The sequence below is a fragment of the Pleurodeles waltl genome, chromosome 12, assembly GCF_031143425.1.
Source record: "Pleurodeles waltl isolate 20211129_DDA chromosome 12, aPleWal1.hap1.20221129, whole genome shotgun sequence".
NCBI lineage: Eukaryota > Metazoa > Chordata > Amphibia > Caudata > Salamandridae > Pleurodeles > Pleurodeles waltl.
The window spans coordinates 308,220,695-308,247,852 of NC_090451.1; the positions used below are offsets into that span (position 1 = coordinate 308,220,695).

Below are 27,158 nucleotides of genomic sequence, written 5' to 3' on the forward strand. Positions count from 1 at the left end.
CTTTCCATAAAGCTTATGTCATAAAATACAAATATTTCAAATATGTAATCAATAAATAAGTCTTTATTCAATTAAAAAACAACCAATAAAAAGCAAGTTCATAAAACTCAAATTGGAAGTAATACCTAGCAATTTGAAAACCACAATTGTTAAGTACAAGGTCACACCCTGGGAGACACTTTCAAGAACAAAACACAAAGCAAACATAAGGCATAAAAGTGTAAATCATAGTGTAGCAGAAACTAAAAGTCTATTGCATGGTGCCAATCTATGGCATTTTTCAAGGACCCCCCCCCCCAATTAGAATGGTAGAAAACTGGGTCAGAGAGCATATGGAGGAAACATTACAGGTTTATATTGATTGTTTGTGATGGAAAACTGGGTGAAATATGTGGGTGATCCAGGAAGGTTCTGCATTTCTGAAAAGTAGACAAAATTCTAAATTCAGTGATGGGTGATTTGTGTAGATCCACCAGGGTTTTCCCACATAAACTAACCGTTGAAATAAAAACTGAATTAAAATGAACAACAAAAAAAGACCATTTGGGACAAAATTTTAATTTTTAACTTCTTGTCACGGTGGCCGATTTACAAAAGTAGTATACCATTATGACCACTAGAATCTTATGGTTGTGGGATTATAAAGGGTTTGTAGGTTCACCAAGAACCAGAGATACCAGAGGCAACAACCGAAATGCACCTTGAAACGGTTTTTCATTGTGTACCGGGTATAAAGCAATTCATATGGTAAAATATAAAGAGTGAAAAACAATGTGTAGCAAAGAAACCTATGTATTTCTAAAATAGACACCTGATATAGAGTTTGTGAGCAGTTTTTTTTTGTACATCTCTAACTTTACATTAATTAAGAGGGCATTTGTCAAAATGTCTTTTTTTTTGTTTTGTTTGTTTTTTACACACTGCCTTACATTTGGAAGGCACAAAGTCAGAGAAATACAATTGATAACAACAAATGTTCTACTATTCGGTATTCCCACATGCCTCCCGATAAAAAAGGTATGCCACATGTGTGGGTAGACCTAATGCCCGCTAAAAGAAAGAGGCCTAAAAACGTGGACACATCACATTTTTCCACTGAAAACTGACCCTTTTTTCCACAAAGCAGCTGGCTGTGAATTTTGGGCCCCTAACTCAGCGGGCACCTATGGAAACATAACAACTCTGTACATTTTAGAAAACTAGACACATAGGGAAATCCAGGGGGGGTGACCTGTGTGGTTCCCACCAGGTTTTCTTATCTAGAAACCTTCGCAAACCTCACACTTTGACTAAACAACATACGTTTTGCTCCTATTTCTGTGGAAAAAATATCAGGAATCTACGGGGAGCCACAATTTCCTACCACCCAGTATTCTCCAAGTGTCCCAATCATAATAGTACCACAGCTACCTTGATAGGGCAAATTCCCTCAACAGGAAATGCCTAAAAAAACATGGACACATCAAATTTTTCAACTAAAAACTGCCCTTTTTTATTTTCAATGGTGCGATCTGTGGATTTTGGGCCCTAGCTCAGTTGGCACCTAAGGAAACCTAGCAAACCTATAAAAAATTTTAAACGACATGTAACATCAAAGTACACTGTTCCAAATTGGGGAGTCACACTAGGACCTCACTGTGAAATACAGTGAAAATTAGGTACTGTTCTAGTTAGAAGCAAGGGCCCTCACACACCCAACTGGGTGTCATGCTTCATCCTCGGGCCTGCTCCTCGTCGGACCCGCCCTGCAATGTCCAATGGGCCCCGCAAGCGGGCTCTTTGCCGGAGCTCTTTTTTTGGTCACTGCCGTTTGATGAGTCCAGGAGTGGATTGGCAAGTGACAAGTAGTGTGTCAGACTGGAAAATGAGTTAAAATTGGCTACTGACCCTCAAACATGTGTTTGAGTAACCAAGGGCTCTGAGTCAAGGTTAAAAACAAAAGTGGGAGTGCCGTAGGGCATGATGTCCCTGCACTTGCCACAATGAAAAGAAAGGAGGAAGAGATAAAAAGGAACTATCCTTATCCCCATGTATAGGTCGACATGTTTCACGTCTGTACAAGTCCAAAAGAATCAAGTGGCGTTTCTTCAGGACCGAGAATGACAACTTAGTCCTAACTACAAAGACCATTAGTGTATCTACAATGTATAGAAATGTGAGAAAAGGAGGGATGTCCATATAAGCCTAGGTACACTTATTTTAGGTCGACCCTCCTTGATTAAGGAGGGGGCCCCTTGGGGAGAGCGCAACCAGTCCACATTGGAAACCTACCTATAGGCCTCTTACCATTCCCCTCAATCTCCTGATAAAAATTGTAACTTTCTTGTGAGGCTGGTCCTAGTGCACACCACAGGCAAGCATCAAACCAAGGTCAATGGGAGTCTTGCGGAGCGACACTCATTAACCCTGGTTTGATTTGTTTCTGTCGGAGGTATTAGGCCAAGTCACACAATTGCAGTAGCATTTTTTTTTTTAACTCAACATCTTTTTATTTGCAGGCTTTCATAGTACAATAACACTGGAGATGCATTGTACTAAAGCTTAAGAAAGAATCTAGCATTCCGGTACATTACAGATGACAGACACCCAGCAAGAATAGAGTGATATCACATAACAGATGTGGCAGGAAAACCACTGAAGGCTGGAAAGATGTCCGACAAATACCATTGCAGCTTGTCCATAATAGAAACAGACAAACAATACTGAATAGGGTAAATCTGAACAATATACACATGTTGGCCTAGGTTGAACATAAGCATAACTCGCTCATCAGTCTGGGGAAAGGGTAGACAAAAGATCGTGAAGAACAGTGGAAGAGCATTGATGCCGGTGAGGATGGAAGAGGGATAACGTGAATATTAGGTGACCCTCTCCTGTGCCTGTATGCCGAATAGAGCTGGATTCATTCAACCAAAAAGTTTAAGTCTGAAGATGTGAAACAGGAGTGATCCAGTTGTGTAAAGTAGTGTATGAGAGGTTGCCGAACATGAGCAAATTTACCTGCTGTGCAAGTTATCTTATGGGAGAGGAGTTCCATGGATAGGACATGCCACATGCATTTATACCATTCAGTGGGGTTGTGGGTTTCTTCCAGTGTAAGGCAATTCATTGTCTGGTAGATCCCACCATGTGGCCAATTAAACACCATTTAACACGAGTCATGGCTTTCACTTGTTAGGGGTGGATGCCAAGGATCACTGTAGAATGGAACTCTGGGAGTGGGAAGCCTAAGGCACATTTTATATCGCTGAGGATTTCTCTCCAGAACGTCACAATGATTGAGCACGACCACCATTACATGGAAGAAATGTCCCAGAGCTGATGTGTAACACCAGCAGCGAGGTGAAGAGGTGGGGAAGATAGAGCAAAGCCGTACTGGTGTTAGGTACCAACGTGTAATTTCTTTGCACAACCGTCTTGCATTGGTGTATGCTTCTATTAATCTGAGAGATATCTCACCACAGTTGATCCTACTGTTTTCAGTTAACGTCTTTGGTTATCTCAGGGTGCCATTGCATTTAGTAAGGGTGTAGGTGAGAAGGGGTGGAGTGTTGGAGCACTTGGTACGTCATAGAGATGAGCCCCCAGGTCCCGCAAACAAAAGAACCAGAGCCTCGAAACGATTACGTTGGCCTGTTGCACCTTGAACGTTGGTGGGGTGGAGAGCCCATTGATGCAGCTGCAAGTACTGTAGTCTGGTGGACTTGGGGAGACTAAAGTCCTTCCGATATTGATCAAACGTTTTGATGGAATGACCCTCAAAGAGATCTCCAGGAGTGCAACAGTCCCCCTCCCCCAGTGACAGAGGTGTAAATCGAGATTGCATGCCAAGGGAGTATTGGGAGAGGGAAACTGGTGAGGCCTCGCTTCAAAGCCACCTTGTCCCAGATCCACATGACTGTTTCCTTAGGAACTGCAATAAACGTGCTCCGTAGTGCCAAATCACAGAGGGGTCGACAGGTCACCACCCAGTCCATGTGGAACCAATGCTTGTCGATTTTCTGTACAGCCGATTACCAGATGTAGTGTGAGTGAGCTACCCAATAATATTCGAGGAGGTTAAGACATGCCAGACCCCCGCTCCTCCCCCCAGTTTTGGGGGAGCGTCAGAACTGTGTTGGAGAATCAAGGATGCTTTCCACCCCAGATAAAGGAGCGCATGGATGGACTAGTATGTATAGTTGCAATAACTTCAAGTTCAAATTTGATTTCAAGTGGAAACAATAAGACACCTTCCACACTACTGCTCCCAAAAAAATCTATTTGTATAAAATGATCTACCCATCTTCCTGGGTTGATGTTGGTCCTTAACCCTTTAGACTTGAAGGAATTTGTTTTTTTTCCATTAATAGTTTTCTAGACACACCGAGTAGCATTGTCTCTCTGACATGTTTTTATTAAAACATTCCCATGTTTCTTCCCTGAATGCTAACTTCCTTTTTTATAGCCCTTTTAAAGTTTGACATTGCTTCTACAATATGGAGCTTATTATTGGGCCTGTTGGGCAGTCGCAGCCGTCCATTTCAGCCCTACACATTGTGTCAAACCACCCTGAATATGAGCTCCCCACAAATCTGGGGCGACCTATTATGGAGTTTCTGATTAAATTAGCAGAGGACGGTAAAAGTTCAAGGATTAGGTCAAAGTTCTCCCAATAGTCGCGGTTAACAGAGTAGGAATATGCACTGCCCACCATCTTAGCCTAAGTCCATTATCTATTTGAACAAGATCTGACACTCCTTTTAGCACGGTGGTGGGGAGGTGGATGGGGGTGTCGGGTGGGGTAGTGGCTGGGGGGAGGCTTGGGACTAGCTGGCAAACAAAGGACTAACTCACTGGGAGCATGATCACTATGACAGTTTTTGGTTGTGTCTCCCCAAAGAGAGTACTTTTCCATTAAATAAGTTATCAATCTGGTTGCCCAAATCCTGAACTGAATTGTTAAAGTTATTTGGAAGAGCAACCCATAGAATGTGGATTTCAGAATGGTTACAAAAATTGGAATAAACTTAAGTTTCAAACAACAAACTATTATGGCCAACCCCTCTGTGCTCTACACGTAGGGGAGGCAGTGGCTCATACAGAAAAACGTTCAAGAAACACCCTCCAGGGACCAGGTTTCTTGCACTATTATAATGTCACATTTTAAAATCTAATCAAGCCAATTGGGGTCCAGATGCTCTGTACTATAACCAGTGTTGTTCCAGCAAGATAGATATGTCCAAAGGTCGTTTTCATATACCACACCCTGGAGCAACCCCATCGGTTTTGTGCAATCCTAATGTAGGTAGATCTCTCTCCTGGACAGGACAGAGTCTAATGGCTGTCAGTCTAAAACCTCCAGATCCGATGGGGGAGAATCTATTTGCAGTAGAAATGTGAGAATGGACAGTTTTTTAGGAATTCGTAGAGGTTGGGCCTGCAGGGCTTTAAAGCGCATTGCCATCTTCAATTAAATTACTTCAATGTCAAGAACACTATATCCATCTTATTTTTACTAACTGCGATTGTAAGTATTGTGATATATCTAATATAACAAACACAAAAAGGTGATAGGAAGAATGCCTACAAATAGTTGAAAGCACTGGCAATCACTCAGTTCCTATTTGGAGCAGGACAGAAGCCTATTTATAAACAGATCGGCCCTGCTTGAGGTAGAATAGTGAGGAAAAATTATGGGACTGGGATGCAGCCTGAGTAATTATAAGAGTTTATTTCAAGCATTCTACCCATTACATTTTTGTATTTTTTCCAATGTGTAACCCTATGTAAGATGCCCATGGTCTCGTGCTCACCGTGCCACTGGAATCAAGCCACACCCTACTGAAGAGGCCCAAATAAGCCAATCTGGAGATTACAATAAGGAACTTTGTTTTAAGCACTGACAAATTCAAAACAAAAATAAGAAAATCCAACAACACATCCATATAAAAATCAGCACTACATTCACAAAAAACACTGGGAAAACAAACAGAGTGTGAGGGAATGACTTTTGCTCACCCTACAATGTTTGACAACGTTAGTATGCATGAAAAAACATGGTGCATGTTAACAGTCAATGTTTGTGGACTGAATGGCGTATTTCGTGTGTGTTCGCGTAAGAGCAGTAAGCCTGAAACCTAAGCCTCTACTAAGCCTTACACCTAGACCTGTACATAGATGTCAGTTGTTCTGCTTTATTTTTTGCAAGCTCATGAAATAATTTGTATGCGCAAAATTATCACATCTTGTGTTCTATGTGGTTTCAACTAAAGGGCACTTTTGTATTTTCTGCTGAATATTAGCAGTGGCTTTGTAATAAACGTCAGCTTCCATGCTAACAGAGTGCCAAGTGACAAGAATTAATAGTTGTCATGCTTCAAAACGATAGCCTTCTTTCAGGTTGATGTTAAACATACAGGGTACCCAGCAAGTAAAGCCCCCATCTGCTTTACTAAACTAGGAGGGAGGAAAAGGTATAAAAACTCACTTTTATAAGGGATAGTGTAGAGAGAAAAAGGAGGCATACTGTCAGTCTAGACACTTAAGTGAAAATCTCTGGTACCACTGCAGATATGTGGGGTTGTTACCAAGGCTTGACAACAAAATGAATAATAGTAATGTAAGGCTTCCACTGCATGAATAACCATAATCTAAATGTATTTATAATTGTTACGACGTACCAACAGTGGGTAAAAAAAATAAAAAAATAAAAATAAAGCTATTTTCTACTTTTTCTACGCCCAAAAGACTTTCATGCAGCTCAAACAATGCTTTCTGAGAGCCTGTCAGTGCAGCATTGGTTTGCCAACTGAGCAGCTCCAAGTAGGAAGGGCCAGAGAAGACAGGGTGTTAGGGCTACATCGATCGATACAATTTATATCATCTTTGGAAGTGGGAACATATTATGTACGGCTCCACCACTGCTCCCTGCCCTTGTGTATAAGCTGAAAGAAAGAGCAGATGATTCATGGTAACATAACCTAAAGAACAGATTGGTAAAAAGTAAACAATGAATGTTTTTCCACTTTGAGGTTCGCTCTTGTACATTTGATGTCAAACAGAACCCTTTAGTAAAATAAAAATAAAAATATATATATATATATATATATATATACACACACACACACACACACACACACACGTAATTCACCGTTACCCATTTATAATAGTGTGCATTTGTGAATATGGATTATGCGACTTACCTTGTAAGCATCTGTTGTGGCATGTAGTGCTGTAGATTCCCATGCTCTGCATACTGCTGCCATCTAGTGTTTCTCTTCAAAGAAGGCTCGAGTCACAAAGTAAATAACTTCTCCTCTCAGTGATACTGCACATGGGCATTGACTCAGTTAGATTGTTTTCCCCGCAGTCGGATGAGAATGGAGTGTAAGTGTTAGTAAAGAGATGTCCATGATAGTACTCCAATGGCCACAGGTGTACGGGGAGGAGAGCGGACGCATGTGTGACTGTTGATACACATGCTCTGCATAGACTATAAACCAGTGCCCTCCATAAAACAGTGGCTAACCTGTGGGTGTTGCAGTGGTTTGAAAAAGTGTACATGGCACTGCCTGTCCTACATTTGCTTGTTGGCATGCTAATACATCCACACAGTAATGTTTAGCTAAGGTGTGTGGAGTTGATCCTGTATCTACTTTACAGATTTCAGCTAATGGTATATTGCCTAAAAAAGCCATAGAAGCTTGTATTTTACGAGTTGTGTGCGCTATAGGAGGTGTGGGCAAAGTTCTCTTAGCTGTAGCATAACATGTTTGAATGCATTTAAATATCCATCTTGGAATGCCCGATTTAGAAATAGATATTCCTGTGTGAGGGGGTGAAAAGGCAACAGAGTTGTTTGGTTTTACGAAATGCTTTAGTTCTATCAATATACTAGATTAAAGCTCTTTTTACATCTAATGAATGAAGGGCTGTTTCAGCAACTAAATCAGGTAGCAGAAAGAAAACTAGTAATTCAACTGACTGGTTTAGGTGGAAAGGGGAGACTACCTTTGGTAGGAATGTTGGTTTTGTTTGAAGAAGTTCCCTGTCTTTATGTAACTGAAAGAAAGCTTCTACCAAGGTTAATACCTGGAGCTCACCGACATGTCTTGGTAAAGTGATGACTACTAGAAAGGCAACATTCCCAGACAGAAATTGGAGAGGGCAGTTATGTGACGGTTCGAATGGAGGTCCCATAAATCTGTTAAGTACAATGTTGAGATTCCAAGCAGGTGCTTTAGGTTAGGACATGGTGGTTGGTCATCTCCACCAACTAGAGTGACCTAGGTCGCATTACAAAGGGGGTAAAAGCCTTTGAAGCTCCCCGCCCAGAAATATTCATCCTGCCTGGGAGAGGAGGTCACACCTCTGCCCATTACAAGCCTTTGTCTCAGGCTCTTGAGAGCACTGACTCTTCTTGAGGGAGGGGTCAGAAATGCATCTGTGGAGGCTAAACTGGTAAGGGCCAGTCAGTCAGCACACTAGTAGCTCGTAGGTTTTCAGGGGGCACTCTAAGGTGCCCTCTGGGTGTATTTATTAATAAATCCATCACTAGAATCAGTGGGGCTTTATCATTCTGATATGTTTGATACTAAACATCCCGGGGTTCAGGGAAGCCATCATGCAGCTGGGGAACTCGTAGTGACCAGTGTCCAGCACATGCATTTAAAATGGCTTCCCTGTACACTTACTATGTCTAGGAATCGACAAAGACATAGTAGGGGCATATTTGCTCATCCACACATGCCCTCACATGTAACTTAACGCACCCTGTCCTAGGGTTCAATGGCCTGCTAGAGGGATCACTTACATATTTTGCATATAGTGTTAGGGGACAAGGCACACAGGCTGTGGCCCTTGTAATGTTTTCAATTTTAGGAGCACCTTGTCATGCAGCCTACAATGGCAGTCTGCATAAGGTTGGTGCTGGGTCCTTCAGAATGGCACAAGCTGTGCTGCAGCTCTGTCTGAGGGGTCCTCTTCCGTACCCATGCCCTAGGTACCAGGAATACCATTTACAAGGGACTTATAGAGGGGGGGGGGGGGGAGATGAAGGGCCAGGTTCCTTGTTTTAGGGAAGGAACACTGGCACTGGGGACCAAATCACTCCAACTCACAATCAGCGTCGATATCCTGTCCCCTCCACCCCTCAAAATCGCTGAACACCTCCAATTGCAGATCCAGACTAATCCAAACACCACCTTCCACGTAACGCTCATTTATAGACCCCCCCAGACCCTGCCCACCCTTCAGCGAAGCACTGGCAGATCTCATCACCCCCATGCCCTCACCTCAACAGACTACATACTCCTCGGCGACCTCGGCAACCAGAGGGACCCAAACACAGCCACCCTTGCAGTGAACCTCAATACACTCTGAATTATGCAACTGGTAAACCTCCCCCCTCGAACTCAGCAGGTCACACCCTCGACCTGGTCTTCTCTGCCATAAACCATATCTTCTCACACACCTCTGAACTCCACTAGACCGACCACTACTGCAACACTTCTTCACCAAGACGGTCGAACTGCACCAAACTCATCACCCCACCACGCAGAAACTGGACCAAGTTCACAGAAGTCCAGCTCACCACCGAGCTCCGCCACTCCTCACCACCAGAGATCGCGGACGCCAACACCTCAGCCCACATCCTTCACCATGTATGCTTACAGGCCCCTTTCACCAGTTTTTGGGGGTATCCCTATTTATTAGTGCAAACAGTTCCAAATTAAGAGTGTGGGACAGAAGCAGGGGTTAGGTCAAGAATGGTTGTGAGAGATAGTCCTGTTGTCCCGAGATTTAAGAAGTGTTCATTTGTTTATGTTATGTATGGATGTGATTTATTGTTATGTATAGTGTTTTTAAGAGCATGTGTAGCAAACTTCGGTGAATCAATATGACACAACAAGGGGCTAGATTACGAGTGAAAGAAAAATATGTAAATAAAAGAATTGGTGATCAATTAAGGTGTTCACTTTGGGCATAGTAGAAATATATGTTCCTACTATGTAATTGAAGCACGTTGACATGGTTTGTACCAGTCAGGATATAGTAGGGTTATAAAAATGGCCTGGCCCCTTATGTTTATTGGGTATTGATATCCCTTGCAGCTGTGTCTGTTGAGTCAAGGGCACATCTGATTGAGTTACTTTAAATAAGCTTCCTTTCCTGAACAATTTGCTGACCTCTCTTCATACTTGTCACGGAGATGTTGGCGGAGTTCCGCCATTTCGTCCCAATGGGCCCTGTAGTACCTTGCTAACAAGCTTTGGGAGTTAACAATTCGCCAATGGTTGGATGCTTGTGCTGCAACTCTTCACTGGGGCATCAATAATTTTAGACTATCCTGTGAAGGGGCATCCACAGTTGTCTGCGAATTTGCTCTTTTGCGGGCATTATATACTGCCAGTGAGTCTGTGGGTAGTTGACCTTTGACGTAAGGTGGGTCGGATGGTGCAACTTTTTATTCACCCTTGGTGTAATAACTCATACCTGCACCGGATAGCTAAAAATGTTATCCGAGTGGCGGAGCATCCCTTTCAACATGGGCAGATGTTGACATGCTCTAGTAGTAGAGTGTATGTTGACAAGAAAAACGTCTTCAATAAAGTCTTTATTTAAAGGGACCTGGTGATATGAGTTCTTGGAAGGATGTTGCATCATCCGGAGGTGAAGGTTTAGCTGGGAAGAGGTCTGGGTCAGTATCCTCGCAAGGGTCAATGTCATAAGTGTCCCAGGAATCTGTGGGCTGTTGATCAGTCATCTTCTCCTCCCGGACCCCCATGTAAGATGGTGGGGAGCCCTGTGGAGTAACGTCAGGTATATCACTAAGTGAGTGATGTGGTGAACGATCAGGTGGTGGTGAGGGAGGAAGACGTGGTGGTGGAGATGCAGGCAAAGGTGGCTAAATTAGATTAATGACAATGTCCTGTTTTGGAGGCGCAGGAAGATTAATGGCCTTGCCAAAAGAAAGCTGGTTGCTTGGATGGAGTAGGCGCTGCCTGCACTGCTTTTGCCAAGATCCGACGGGTACAAGGTTGAATGTAGATGATCTTTTGTTTCAGATCGAGTCTTTCAGACATACTCTCTAGAATGGGTTCTGGTGCAGAGATGGAAGGGTTTGGTACTGAACTTGGTCTTTGTTTCAGAGTCGGAGCCGAAGCATTGGACGCTGGGGTGTTCGGAGCCAATGAGGTCGGCACCGAGACTAGTCAGCTCAGTACAGCCAAAGTCGGTTTCAGCCTGGCTTTCGGTGCTGGCCTGAGGGCAGGGCATCCCTAGCAGATGTTCAATGCCTACCATGGCCTGTCAGCAGTGGCGGCCCAGGAGCCATAATTTCAGTCTGAACCAAATCTCTTTTAGTGGGCTGGACGTGGGAATGGGTACTCGCTGCGTGCTGTCCTGAAGGAAGATCTTGGATCTGCATACCAAACTCAACTTCAGGGTCTTATTCGGAGTCCAGGACGGAAAGGGCCTCCTCCTCTGCTGCAGAGGCATCATGCAAGTTCTTCCACTTGTTCAACATCATGGTGAGCGAAGACGTCAGGTGTCTTTTCCAGATCTCTACACTGCATTTCTTCTGACAAGTTCAAGATCCCACAACGTTTTCTTCAATCAAAAAGATGGACAGGCAACACAATTCTGCTCATTGTGGTTGGGAGGCAAACATAAGTTACAGAGCTGATGGAGGTGGATGTGCGGGTATTTTGTGTGGCATGTGAAACAGAACCGTAACAGAGTTTGTTCTATTAGCATCACATCAATGGTAAATCACACGAGATGAAAAGGCATGGCTTGAAGGCCGCAAGTGTAAAACATCAAATGTGAGGTGACTATTCTCTCCTGCTTTCGAAGGGCGAGAGCTAAACGTGAACGAAAACAAAACCAACAGGTGTAGAGGTTTATAATTGTCTGAAGGAAGCCCGAAAACAGTATCGAACTGGAGCACTGAGGAACACGTCCAAAGCCAATGGCAGAAAAAAAACAATCTAACGATGGAGTTGATGCCCATGCACAATACCAGCAAGAGGAGGAGTCACTTTACTGCGTGACTCGAGAGACTTATTTGAAGAAAAGCAACCTGCACACATCCGGACTCAACACTAGATGGCAGGAGTATGCAGAGCACGTGTGTAGGAAGGGCCTGTTGTGTGGCAAGTACCTATGGTACTATCACCTTATACCAGGTCCAGGTATCCCCTATTAGGGTGGTGTGGTCAGTGTCTAGGAAGTCAGGCTCTCTTAAGGTAGCTGTGGATGAGCAACCAAGACTTATCTAGGAGACGTGCAAAGCTTATGCAATACGACTGTAGCCATACAGCACTTACACACATGAAAGAATCACACAGTATTACAGAAATAAAGGTACTTTATTTTAGTGACACAAATACTAGATAGGCAATACTCCAATAGGAGGTAAGTAAACACACTATTATATGTACAGTAGCAATCAGAAATTGGCATAAAAGGCAATAGAAAACAGTGAAAAAGCAATAGGAAATAGTTACCCTAGGGGGAGTCCAAACCATATACTAAAAAAATGGAATGAGAAAGTCATACCCCCACCCAGGTAAGTAGAATTTATAGAGGGGAGCTGGAGGAACTAGGAACCCTGAAAGATAAGTACCAGAGTGCCCCCCAACGACCAGGAGATAAGAGGTAAGTACCTGGTTTTTCCCAACCCCACAGAGAAACTTTGTAAAAGGACTGTGCAGAACCCAAGCAAGACTGCAAGAAACAGAAGATGGATTCAGACAGAAGAGAACCCGCAAATGAAAGGAACCAAGTCCAGTTCCAGTTGGAGTGTCCAGTTGCGGCAGCAGCCACTACCCACCCTTCTGGAGATGCAGGACCAAGTCTACGGTGAGGACCAGGAATCGGCTATGCAGCACAGGGGCAAAAGAGGAGTTCCAGGAGTTCATGCAGTCAATGTCCCACGTCGGAAGAAGAGTTGCAGTCTGTCCGTGGTGTGGAAAAACCACCAACAAGCCTTGGCAAAGACAAGAGTCGCAGAAGAGAAGCTGCAGAGCTGCTGGGGACCAGGAAGGTACAAGGGGAGTCAACACAAGGAAGGGAGTCCCAGGCAACCCTCAGAAGTCAGGAGAGCAAGACGTTGTGGATGCAGCTCCCACAGGCAGTAGGCACAGGAGTTGCAGCGAGGCCCACTCAGCACACCCGGAAAGTCCCACGGTGCTGGAGCAGCAGGCAGGAGATGACACGTTGCAGGGAAGAGTGCAAGAGGCCGGGGCTACACGGAGCCTGAAGATCCCCTGGATGAAGAGCCAATAGGCCTTGGTAGCTGCAAGAGTCGTGGTGCACAGGGGTACTGTCCTGCAGGGACCGGCAACGACTCACCACCTCCCAGGTTGGACACCTGGTAGAGGGGACCACTCAGGACCACCACTTGTGTTGCAGGATCCATGCAGGGTTGCAGGAGAGAGGATCCATGAGGCCGATCATCGTTGCAGTTGGTGCCTGCAGATGCATGCAAGTGACTCCTTCACTTCAAGGGAGATTCCTTCTTGCTTCTTGGTGCAGACTGAAGATTTGCTGCCCTCAGAGGATGCACAGGAGTCGGAGAGACAATGTTGCAGGGCGAAGTCGTCGCTAGAGCAGCAGATTGTAGGCTCCTTTGAAGTCCAGTTGCGGATACAGTAGCCAGAAGTTGAAGTAAACGTTGCAGATGAGTCCTGCTGGAATCTTGCCTGTCGGATCTAAGGACCCACCCAAGAGGGAGACCCTATATAGCCCTGAAATGGGGATTGGTTACCTAGAGGGGTGTCTAAGGAGCCCCTAGAGTGCATGGAATCACACAACAAATGCTGGCAAAAGTATTGAGGTATGATTGCGACATGTTTGATACCATACATTCCCATGTTTGGAGTTACCATTATGTAGCTGGATACAGGTAGTGACCTATGTCCAGTACACGCATAAAATGATGTCCAAGCACGAAGTCCAGGAAAATGGAGCTGGAGTTCGTGGGGGCACCTCTGCTCATGCAGGGGTGCACTCAAACACACGTACCTGCAACCTGCCCTCTGGGCTAGGAGGGCCTACCATAGGGGTTCTTTACAGTAGCCTGGTGCAGTGACCTGAAGCGAAAGGGTGCATGTACCTTTTCACGCAAGCTGCAATGGCAGGTCTGCAGACACATACTAAAGTTTTACAAGGGGGCCCCATTATGCCAAATGTGGCATGTTTGTGGTCCAAGCAACCACGTTTAAAAGGGAGAGCGCATAGTCACTGGGGTCTTAATTAGCAGGCTCCCAGTGCACACAGTCAAAACATACTGACAACAGGCAAAAAGTGGAGGTAACCATGCCAAAAGAGGGTACTTTCCTACAATTTGTATCTACAGCAACACATGGCATCAAACACACACACACACACACACACACATATATATATTTTTTTTAACAGCCTCAGCCAATTACAGACAAAGGCACAGCACTCCAGTTGAATATAAGTACAGCAATTTTCTTTATTTGTGGCAAGCACACTCAAAGCGTTTCAGCAACTATGAAACCTTCTTCACTACTTACTGGAAAAACAAATTTGGGTCACATTAAAGCCACCTTAGGGTATCCGCTCCCTGACCCTAGAAGCGATGACATAAGCTGACAGGAAACTAATTAGCCACATGCTCCACAGTATGCAGCACCTTGTGGCGCTAACATGGAAGAAGTCTACGGTCTCTTCTATTGCTCAATGGTTCACTCGTCTCCGACGCGTGATGGCAATGCAAAAAAATTCTCACAGTTTAACGCACACCAAGGCTAAGTTTCGATCTGTTTGGTGCCCATTGAGCCACAACCGGACTCGCTTGGAGATTACAAGTTTCAATCCACTGAGGTTACAAGTTTTACAGCTCTTTGACTGAGCTCTCCCCGGAGCGTACCTCTGATGATCAACCCGCCTCCCCTATCACTCACAATAATAACCACTTATGCTCTAATCAGGCTTCAAAAAATCTACTCACCCACTCGCTATGGCGAGTCATTTTATCAGAGGGAGCTATCTGTAGGACCTACACAACCCTTCTGGCAAGTTGAGAAAGAACAGGTGTTCTGTTCAGTCAAAAAGTGAAAAAGACATTTAAATCTTGTTCTGGTCTCATTTGCTTTGTGTTCAGAGACAGAGGTCGTAAGTCAGTTTGTCTTTTTTCATTATGACTGCAGAATTTCAGGATTTTGTAAGGTGACCTGTCTGACCTGCTGTGAAAAGTGTGAAATGAAAGGCTGTGTGGGTTTTTCCTAACACATAACATTTAAATAACTAAGTCAACTGTACGAACATTTCAAGAAACATGGCAGTAGGAGTGAAAGACCATTTTTTGTTCTCCAATGTGATGTAAAAATATTTTAATAGGATAAAAACAAATGAGAACACTTTTCTTGGTGATGTACAAATGAAAAATACATTTTCTGAAACCCAATTTTCACAGATTATTAATACACTACACAGTTTTATCAGTGAAGCTGCAAGTTAGTGGGTTATGGACATTTCTTGGAAATTTACTGTTTGTAACTGACAGTGTGCTACCACAATATGCTTTAGTGATATATTTATTAAAAGTGAGTGTTTAAACCTAAACTGGTAAATACTTCTGCCTCGATGACAATGCTATTAGTAAACTAAGAGACAAGTCATGGATCACGTATGCCTTATATGTGGGCTAGATTCTTATTTTACATGCAGCAACCGTTTAATCTATTTAATCAAACAAAGAGGTTTTCTGTACAGCTGAAATGCTGAACTTGCATATTTGAAGGTGCACTCATATGCAAGAATGAAGGAAAGGCAAATCTGTAAAATAAAATATTGGCCTTGGATCACACAATTTGAGACCCGTTTAAGTATCAAGTACATTAATTTTAGGTTGAGTAGATTATTCAAGTTACCCAACCTGCAGGTCTAGTAACAATTATATGTTTGCCTGAGGCCTGCTAAAGTGTAACTGCTTAAAACCAACTGGTCTCCTGTCATATTACGTTGTTCGCTGGCGATCATGTCATATTTTATTCTAACCACTTAAAATGTTTCATTAATAACATTATGAGCAAACAGTAAACACCAATTTTTACTGGTATATCTGTAACTCTTAAAGAAGGGGTGGGGATTGCTTCAGGCTTAGTACCACCAAGATATCATCAGCAGATATGGTGAGCCGGTAATCATCAGGTCCTAACAGAACAGCATTTGCCACCGGCTCCATCGCGAGAGTAAAGAGTGGCAAGAAAGCCGATTTAATACCAATGATCTTGATGTGTGCTCTAAGGGATCTAAAGCCACCTAAAACCAGGGGAAGACTACAAAAGTCCATCTTCTGCTCCTGACATGAAAGTCCAGTAGATTGTCAAATGCCTTTTCGGCTTCCAAGATCAAGCAAAAGGGTATTGATAATTTTTCTATGTGTACGTTCCAAGATGTGGATTCATTTTTTCAAATTACTACATTGTCCCCCTGGGATATATCCAGATTGATTTGGGTTCACCATGGTGTGGGCCCAAACTGATTGCCAAAATACCAGTGAAAATCTTTGTAATGTTCAATACAAAAATTGGCCTAGAGGAGGCACAGTTGGCGAGATCCACTCTGACTGGGTATAACAAAGTCAATAATGTCTCCTGCAGTTCCAAAATCATTAAACAATCATAATTAGCATAAGGCAGGGTCCAGTGTTGAGCTAATGTCTTCTAAAAGAGAGCAATCATCCGGCCCCTCTGCTTTTGCCAGCTTCCTAATAGAGACTATGACCTCCCCTGGCAACTCAAGTAGGCTAGCCTCTACTTGAGTAAGGTGGGCTTGTAAATTGGAGCCCAGGAGCATATCAATTTCAGATAGTAAGTAGAGTTGTTTAGGGTACAGGGTTTGGTAAAAGGCAAGGAAAGTTTTCAAAATTGCCTTGTATAGGTCTGCCCCTCCTCCGGGGACTGGACCAGGTGTTTTAGGTTTCCCCATGTGAACATCAGTCTTAAAGGGTGCTTTAAAAGGCCCTTAAACAGATTTTATTTCATCTAAGCCTATTCTTGAGGTCTTCTGGTTTTAGGTGAATGTCCATCATAATGCCCTCTAGGTCCACCACTTTGTTACCCATGTGGTGGATTTCCTCCAATTGTTCAGACAGTGTTCCAGCTCAAAATACAGATGAGACGTGTTGAGGGTTGTCAGAACCATGCTATGGCTCTACCACAGAACAACACGTTCAGTAACAGGAGTGTCAACTTTTGAGAAGCAGGAAACCAGTCTCTCAACTGTGTCTGTCCTGGATGATGAACTGGACATGCAACAAAGACTGCCCAGGTTGCAGACTCTGTTGTGAGGGCTAGGACAGACATGGTTCAGGACAAGAAAAACATGATTTTAATGAAAGAACAATTACCAAGGCAGTACAATATCGGTTAGGTGACGTGGTACAAATAAAAAAAACTAGTTATCAAAGACAATCCAAAGTTTAGGCATCCCTGTTGCTCTTGACAAAGTTAGAGGTAGTGCCGTTAGGGTCAGGGATCATCACTAGGGGAATGTGGAAACAATGGTCTAGGTGAGTGACCAGCTGGCAGCCCAAATGATATTGATGTGTGATCAGGTTTGCGAAAGGTCTGAATTAATTGTGACAGCAGCCAATGCTTCTGTTCATAGGAGCACTTGCACTCAAAAGCTTCCTATTCACATTAGATGATAATTTGTGTGTTTATTACTGATTTATAACTTGTACTTTTCATTCTTGTTCAAATTGTTTATTTTCTCGTTTTAAAGAGAAAACGCCATGCATGATCTTTGAGCCTGCTTTGTTGTGGGTCTTACAATGTTGGATATGAGGCAATTATAACTATATAGGTTCTGTGTTCTGCGTAGAAGTTTGGAATTTGAATCCATGACTTAGAGCCTCATTCTTTGATTGGTGTGTGGACAGTGGTTTGCTATGCCCCTGCTTCTACATTAAAATGTAGAACATACCGAGTGAAATTATCTAGCACCGCAGATTCCTACATATCAGTACCTTGGCCCTCCATGAATTAGCCAGTGAAGCTTAATTCCTTCCTCCAAATGTAACTATTGCACTTTCATCTCTTCAAGTCCTCCTTCAAGGAATGCATCAAAGAGAAGATCCCTCTCTGTGTCTTAGTGCTACATGCCGCAGGAGTTCTCCAATTAAGACTTATCCTTTTAAGAGATACTTGTTTGATCCAAATATTATCTCTGAATTAAATTCTGGTGGAGGGGTTCCATTGATTATCCCACATGAAGACCTGCTATGGGAAAATGTTCTAGCAATCATTTATTTACAGCCTTGTAATGTATAGCCAATGGTTATGTGCCTCTCAGAGCTGAAAACCATCTGCAGCCAGACTGGGTCTTATTTCATCAGTACCATAAAGCAACACCACTTCTCAGTGGATTGTAGCTTTAGATATTGACCTCTTGGGGTTTCAAGTTAATGATCTTTCACTTCCTGTGTTCCTGCCAATATCCAAATGACCTTTAAAAGCTGTTCCCAGTTTCCGGCATACTCCACCTGCTTGTATGAGTGCACTCCATCATTTATTTGTTATTCAATGCATGTGCAAAGTGTTGCCACCAATGTATTTAGGTCCTGCCAGGGAATTAAACCTGCTTCTTTTTACTAGGAGAGTCTCAAAGCCACTGTGCACCGTGCCTTCTCTCACAGCACAGCCCAGTTGCGCCAGAGCATGGTTGCGCAGGTGACAGGGGCTATATTCACCTCTTATTGCATCTCCATTTTTATCCTGTTCTTTTGACTAATCTCTGCTTTTTCCTCAGCTTCTACAAAGTTGCACCTGGACCTGTTTCTCACAGTCTTAATTTCTACTTTGCTATTTTTATTTTGGGCTTCTCAGAACATCTGTCATGGGTGGATTACTCCACTTGGAGCAGGCCACTTCTCAAGGAAGCTTTGGGAACCTAACATTTTAAATTTATCCCTTCATTCTCTTGGAGCAGAGCATGTAATCCATTTACAGGAATTCCACCCCCCCCTCATATTCTGTACCAAAGACCAGATAGTACCTCAATGCTAAAAGGCTAGCCTTCCTGGCTCGTACCCACACCTGTAATCACCATAATTAAGCTCCAGCTCATACAGTTCAACTCACCACAGTGATAAAAAGGGTATTCTTTTGGTTTCTTCTGAGAATTTCTCCAACACCATCACTACTTCCCCCTGCACTTCAGCAAGAGAAAAACTGTAGTTTATGAAGCTAAACTTCAAAAATGTCAAATAATCGTTGTTTTTTGGGTCAGTCATTGAATGGATTGTTACTTTCAAATAGAGTATATCCTTGACCTTTGAGCATTTGAAAGGGAGCTGCACTCTCCAATTTTCAAGTCAATCCTGTGCCATTTTGATATGTAGCACATATCAGTCGATTATCTTTTTCTGTTACTGCTCAGCAAGTTGTACTTTTCTAGTGACAATTTATTCAGTCCTAGTGCCACTGCCAAGTACTATATTTGATAAAGCCCTACTGAAGAAGAAACATATTTTAACATCGTTGGTATTAATACTAATACATTCCAGGCTCTCTTTGCCAGGGTTAAGTGTAAATATCTTTTTTCCTTACATTGACCAACACACAATAAAACCCTACACTTCAAACAGTCACATGAACACAAAACATCTTTTGCATTTTGCATGGGGAAACGCACACAAAAACCCAGTCAACCTGTTGTCTCAATTCTATAAAGAGTATACTTAAACGTTCAAACGTTGGCTTTGATTTATATTTATATGCTCCTTTGCTTTTTAGTTATGGGGTTACTTTAGCAATTCAGATGCAGTGTCTCTACAAAACTGTAGAAAATAATTATTACACAGCAAAAACCACCATACAGTACAATAAGATGTGTTGTTCCCAGTATGGAAAGGTTGGTATTCTTCACAAATATGACTCTTTTCTCAAAGACTGGTATTCTCCATAAACCGTTTCTAAAAAATTGGTATTCTCCATAAATATAGCTTTTCTTACCTCTTAGGGCCAGAGGCAAGGCATCCATTTTGAGACTGTGCAGTTTGAGAATCGTCTTTCCAACCTAATTCCACTATCTGCAACACTGAAAATGTACTATAACTTCTGAATGTAGGCACAACTCCTAAAGACAAGGAAAACCATTTTGAATATTTAGTAAGAGCCCTTGAAAACACTTTACATCTGAACAAATGCATACTGTTTATAAGTCTTTGTATTGCTTTATAATTGTGAATATTTAAAATACATTGGGGGTTATTACAACTTTGGAGGAGGTGTTAATCCGTCCCAAATGTGACGGATATACCACCAGCCGTATTACGAGTTCCATAGGATATAATGGACTCTTAATACGGCTGGTGGTATATCCGTCACTTTACCGTCAATTTTGGGACGGATTAACACCTCCTCCAAAGTTGTAATAACCCCCATTATCTTCTTTTGTTAAAGTATCCCAATCAATATCACAGAGTACAATACACATTTAACAAGATGTAGAACATATTCCACTTGTAACTGAAAAACCTGCATTCCCTCATCACTGGAAACAGTTAATATTTTGTATAAACTCAGCTAAATTATTGATAACCCAATAGCTTTTCATTCATTGTAATTCAGCCAAATGGCTACTTCATTCTTAAAAACACTGATTAATGCCAACAAAGTAACCTCCAACTACCCCCACTTAAATCGCCACCTGTCTTCGTCTAAAACAAACATCTAGCAGGTGAAACACCTTTCCAACTATCTCTAAGCAAAACCTCTATGTTGAAGGAAATAACCCCTGGATATCTTGTAATTGATACTTGCTGACATTGGGAATCTCCAACTAGGTTACTTTTAGCAGCACCTTCAAAGGTAGTTAATCTGCTACTAGGTACCCTGACATAAGGACCACTGCGCTTGGGTTAACATTTTAAACTTTACTGTCCACTGCTTACGTTTGTATAGGTGTGTTTTACTAAATCATCAGTCACTATAACGTAGAGTTACATGTTTTAAGGCGTCTGAGTAAAGAAAACAGTATTTGTAGTGCAGTCTGGGTCACCTAAGTCTCGGCCTTCTGGTCTGAACAACACATGAAGCAAGCATGGTCTGATACCATCTCTGATTTTTGATACTGCTTAAAACAGTTGTTGTCACTTCCTTTTTTTCAAAATCCAGTTTACTGATGCTTTCTAATGGAACTCATTTTGGATTATGCAGCATCAGGAAGTCCTTTGGGAAAAGCAACTTGGTAGTTCTTAAATCTTTCTTTTGTCAATGAAACCTAGAAGTTATTCTTAGTGGCCAGATGATGTAGCGCCCGTTGTGCTAGGAAAAGGGCTGACTAAATAGAAAGCCAAAATAAATTACATGGTTAGTTATATTGTGAGCTATTTACTGACAGTGTACTTGACGGAGTGACAATATGACTCTTTAATGAACACTGTTCAGGCTACTACTCCAAAAGTGCTGGTTTTATCAAACAAAATTGTAAACCAGCCTTTGCTAGATGCATTGTTTTGATATGAATATACCAAACAAGTTTCCTCTACAAATCCTACACTAGTTATCACATCCTTCCCTAGAATACAGGAAGTTACATTGCATGTTTTTCATTCGGATGTTCATGTTTCCAAAAAGAAGAGCCTTATTAAGAAGCTCAAAAATAACAAGACAGAACCCTGAACAGACGGCCAATGAATGGGGGAAAAATCACACTACTTGACCTGCACCTGTATTATTGGGCAGCTCAGCTGCTAGTGACAAGCGACTGGTCCTTCAAGGACCAAAGAGAACCTTCTCTACAGGCAGATGGTTAAGAACCTAGACCCATGGGGCTTTGGTGGGCGGTTGCATAGTACAGATCGGTCCCTGGAGCTCCCGGATCCCACGGCCATAGTGATCTGGACCTGGAGACAGGTGTTGAGCTAGATGGGACTGCAGACAAAATGACACCAGAAACTCCACTATGGGATTCCAGTGTGTTGGCTTAGTTGTGTGGAGTGACATAGCACTGAAATTGGAATGTGTTGAGCATTTTGAATTTAAGAGATGTGAGAGACAAAGTGGAATGGTTATCCTTTGAGGAACTACAAAGCCAATACGATCTGTCCAGCCGATTCTGAACCGATGGATTGACCAGGCACAGGACTTAAGAGGAGAACCCGTTAAGAGTACAGGGTGCTACAACCCTCATTCCCTACACATACCCTATATTCCTAATATACTCCACAGTCCACCTAAATGGGAAGGGGGGTGTTGCATGTAGTTACCTTGGGGAGGTAGCTGTTCAGGCAGGATTCCAACTGATTTAACTGAAACTATTTCACAGGGCCTACTTCACACATACAAGGATGCATGCATGTGTGCAACTGACACTGACCTCTGCTGGGGTTGGTGTGGCCAACGGGGCATATGGGACACAACATCTGGGAGTGTCTGAGACTGAGCAGGTTTTGGTCAAGCATACAGCACAGAATTTTCTTGGGAGTGGGAGACCCTCTGATAGTCATCCCCGGTTGATATCTCTGGGTGTCTGGAAAAAGGTGACCCTTGATATACACTTATTTTTTTGCAATATGGAGGTCGCAAAGCATGACATAAAACGATATTGGGGTAGACTGGAGGCCCTCCTGGTGCAAGAATGTAGGTCTAATATGGACTGGTGAGGACACAAATCAGGTCTTTTCCCACCGGGCAGACCCATCATTTCTGGCATAGGCTCCCCCACGGAGAGAATTTCGGAATACATTGATCTATTTTTACAACCCTTTGTTATCAACCTTTCCTCGTACATCAGGGATACTAAGGACCTTCTCAGCAAATTGAATGATTTTGAGTGGACAGAGGGTCATTTTTTAGTTACCCTAGATGTCATCTCGCTTTACACATGCTTTCCGAGAGAGATGGGTCTGATTGCCATTCAACACGTCTTGGATACTTGTAATGCCACCCTTCTAGAACACTTTAATATGCTCAGTAACCTAATTGAATTGGTTTTGGATAATAACATTTTTGTTCACAATGGTACATGGTTCAGACAAATCCAAGGTGTCGTCATGGGTGCTAAATTTTCCCCATCTATTGCCAATCTCTACATGGGCGTTTACGAACTAACTCACATATGGAGGGATTGCTCACCTCATTTGACCCAGCATATTCTGTATTGGGGCAGATACATTGATGATTTTGGTCAGGCAGTTCTGACTTACTTGGCCTTTTCCTACAGCATCTCAACACCAATACTTTCAATTTAACATTCTCTGGGGAACATAGCTTGTCCCAAGTCAACTTCCTTGACCTCACCTTATACATCAAAGGTGACAAAATGTGCTCAAGACTGAATAGGAAACCAACAGCTTGTAACTCCATCTTACACGCCAAGAGCTCCCACCCTGCCTCACAAATCAATGCCATACCTTTTGGGGAACTTACTAGGATTAGGAGGAATATACAGTGAAAACACTGTGTATCAAGAAGAATTGAAACAAATGAACTCTCGCTTTATTTGAAGGGGTTACCCCCACAACATCTTATGCCAAGCCAACAACAGGATTAGTCTTGTCAAGAGATCTGATCTCTTGGTCCCATCTACCAAGAAAAAAACAAACCGGCCATTAGCTCTCATTACCCCCTACAATGCACTGAGCTCCCAGATTTATAAAATTCTCCTGAAACACTGGCCTTTTTTGTTAGCAGATGGACACCTTAGTAAGAACCTCCCATCTAAACCAAAAATCACTTATAGTAGGGGACCTACACTACATAAGCTCCTTTGTCACATCTTTCTACCAGCAGACCGTAAAGACACTTGGTTACCTACACCACCACAGGGATCCCACAAATGTGGAAATTGTAATATTTGTTGTTACATTAAGGACAAAATATTGGATTTTCAATACAACACGCCAGTCACCTATACAACTGACAAGTTTATAAATTGCAACACTAGATTTGTTGTGTACTGTTTGATTTGTCTCTGTCATCGAATATATGTTGGTAGTACCATCCGTCCACTCGAGGAGAGATTACAGGAACATATTAGAGCGATTCGCAATAATAACACAAATTACCCTTTTGCTGTACATTACAATTCCAATCACAGTCAGCGTGAAGTTCTAGGCATTACTGTTCATGGGATTGATGTGCTTAATCCGTCACCCCGAGGTGGCAACAGGACCCTTTTGCTAAGGCGTTTGGAAAGCAGTTGGATAATTAAATTGAGAGCTGTGGAGGAGGGCATCAATATTGAAAAGGACTTACATAATTTTCTGTAATGTACCTACTGCCTTTATATGGGAGACATATGTAAGTGTAATCAAATAGCTCTGCTGTTTTTTTGACCTGGGTTATACTTCATGCTTGCTATGGACTAAGACTGTTCAACTACATCAGATACTTCTATTATGTGCTTAGGTTTGAGTCCTTCTATTTCTACTTACTCAACATATTTCTATGCATGTTTTTGCACCTGTTGTTTTGCCTCTTTTTCCTTCTTTACCACTTTGTAATTACACTCCCTTTCGGGGTCCTCCTTTTAACACCTATTCCCCACCTTTGTTTAGCCTACTTACTTTGTCTCATGATATGTGCCCTGCTATACTCTTGTATTTACAAAATGGCACCCACGTTTACTGCTGTATTGTTCAAAGCGGTTAGTCCCTCTTCCATTTTTTTGCCCGTACGCCCCCTATAACCACGTCCCATTTAGGAGTTGCTTTCAGTGACTTCACGCCGACGCGGTTTGCACGGCAAGCCTACTTGGAAAACAGTAAGATTCTATTTTTGTTTGGCTTCACGTAAATATTTTCCTTGGCATTACAGCAGTCACCGCTTTTCCGTACCGGTTCCACATTTGGTAACATGCGGTTTTGACTTCAGTCCAGCACTCGCCGCATTTGTTGTACGTGTGCTTTACATTGCCTTATACAAGCGTCTCCGCGCCCGGGCATGCTTTGCCACAAGCGCGAGCAAGTTCATTTCCTTAATACCTTACATACCGATTTTTGGTATTTACTTATCTCTCATCTTTTCATGAGACCGCAACCATTATAGCTGATACCTATATTTTTATTCCGTGTTTGGTGACTTTTTTTTTTTTTTTACATTTTCCACATTTACAAAGGCCGACTTCCCTTCTATTTGGCGGCACAATTTGGATTTCTTGTATTTGTGGTATTTATATATTTCCCGTGCTTTTCAGCCTTTTTTGTCTTTTTATGCAGGCTTATCAGGGCCTTTCTCATGCATACACACTCTTGGACTACCTTGGATATATCAGTGGCTGCATATCATATACACCGCTTTATGAACTCATTTTCCAACATTGAACTTTGAATTAAGTTACATATTTTAAGGTATATATTTTGCTTTAGACTGTGTTCTTCACACTTTTCTGCCATCTCAGATATCCATAAGTTTCCACTTGTTCACGGGTGTTTCTCTGCTACACGGGCGGATTGTGGCACGTGCCCTATCTCTTTGATTTTAATATCCCAATTTTTTGGGTGGTACACTCAACTTTCTCATCTTGCTTTACATGGTTGAACCTTTTTTCTTTGGACCCTTAACACCATACATGTGGTTTTACTTTCATTCTCACGCATGTTGTGCATCCCGTGATTTCTCTTCCTTTTTTCTCCACTATATGCTATCACAGCATTTGGTTTATGTCGGGCGCATAGGTATACATGGGCGTTTTTTCAACTCTCCAATTGTACAAGGTCTTTTAAGTTTATTTTCAACAGCTAATGCTTCATTATACCAATATGTATGTATTATCTATTTATCCCACAGCCTTGACAAAGTCTAGGAGACGAAACACATGTTGGCTGCTGGTTGCTTCTTGGATGCATTGTCACACTTGTGATTTGATGTACACACTGACCTTTTCGTCTCATCAGTCAATAAATGTCGGATTGTGCTTTGGACTCCGACTCCAATTTCATGACCACTTGGATCAACCACGCTTAACTTTCATCGGTGTGCCTTGGCCTTCTGCTCATTTACTGGTGTGGACAGGTGAAGGAACCTTATTTACCGGGCAAGGGGGTGCCCCCCTCCCCCTTTGTCCCCCTCCCTGAAATGTTTGAGCATCTGGGGCCAGGGAGAGGATTAGAAAGGAGGTTGTAAGTGGCGGCCCAGACCCTGGAAGTGTAGGTTGATGGGAAGAACTGGGCACTCCATGTTCAGTTGCAGATATGTACTCCTGTAATGTTCACTCGCAGCAGTGCCTGGGATCATAGGTCGTACACTGTTATTGTTGGTGACAAAAATTCTAAATAAAAAGATATTTAAAAACTAAGATGACAAATAGGCCACAAGGCATTACTTATTTCTTTTTTCTTTTAATGATCACTGAAAACTGCATCTAATTGCTGGGCATTTGAATATATGTTCACAAGAGTCTCAGCCAATGTCTCTGAAAAAGTATGGAAAGCTCTTGAATGGTCACAGAGCTATATCATCACATTCTGACTCAGCAGATAATGAAACAATATAAACATATTTAGGTGGCCCTAATACATAAGGATGCAGTGGCATTAAATAAATTATCATAGGAACTCATAAAATATTTCACAGGTCCATATTACATCATAGTCTAATGGTATCCTAACGGTAGCCACAAATCCTGTCAGGACTAGAGGCAAGGATTATGCATTAATTTTTGGCTTTATTGCATTAAGAATCATCATGTGATTAGCACAACTACAACTTCCAAGAACATAGGATAAATAGTTTTCACTGTCTTCCTCCTCTCCCCTGAAAAGGCACTTCAATGTCCGAGGCCCCCTCATTCTTCACTTCTACAGCACAGGTAACTTCATATTACCCTCTAAATGGATTGTTTTTCTGTCACTGATGCTTAATTTTAGTACTTAATGTATATTCCTTTTCAGCTTAAGAACGCATTGGCTGTGGGATTGACTGCTGCTACTAACCCCTTCGCTTTTCTGTGGAGTACCCTACAGCGTTCCTCCGGCCAACAGGGGGCATCCGAAGCCCTTTGCCTTAGACCTGCACTTCTGTTGCCCTTAGTCGGTTCTGCTGCCACCAAAGAGCACTCAAACAAAGGATCAAAGAAATGAAGTCTCTGGCAACTCTTGCCCTTCACAGACCTGGCGAGCGATACCCTGGTTTCCAACCAGATAGACAATACCTTTGGGGATTCAGACCCCAGAGCAAAGCTTAAACTGT

General features: G+C 42.6%; 1 protein-coding gene across 6 annotated transcripts in view; it reads right to left on the reverse strand.

Moving 5' to 3' along the window:
* The window catches only part of CHD9 (chromodomain helicase DNA binding protein 9), a 1,629,153-nt gene that overhangs the window by 1,528,445 nt on the left and 73,550 nt on the right, over positions 1–27,158 (reverse strand). For all 6 annotated transcript variants that reach the window (XM_069216350.1, XM_069216347.1, XM_069216351.1 and 3 more), the window contains exon 2: positions 19,977–20,100. The gene's annotated coding sequence lies outside the window, so the exon portion shown is untranslated. The remainder of the gene's footprint in view (positions 1–19,976; positions 20,101–27,158) is intronic.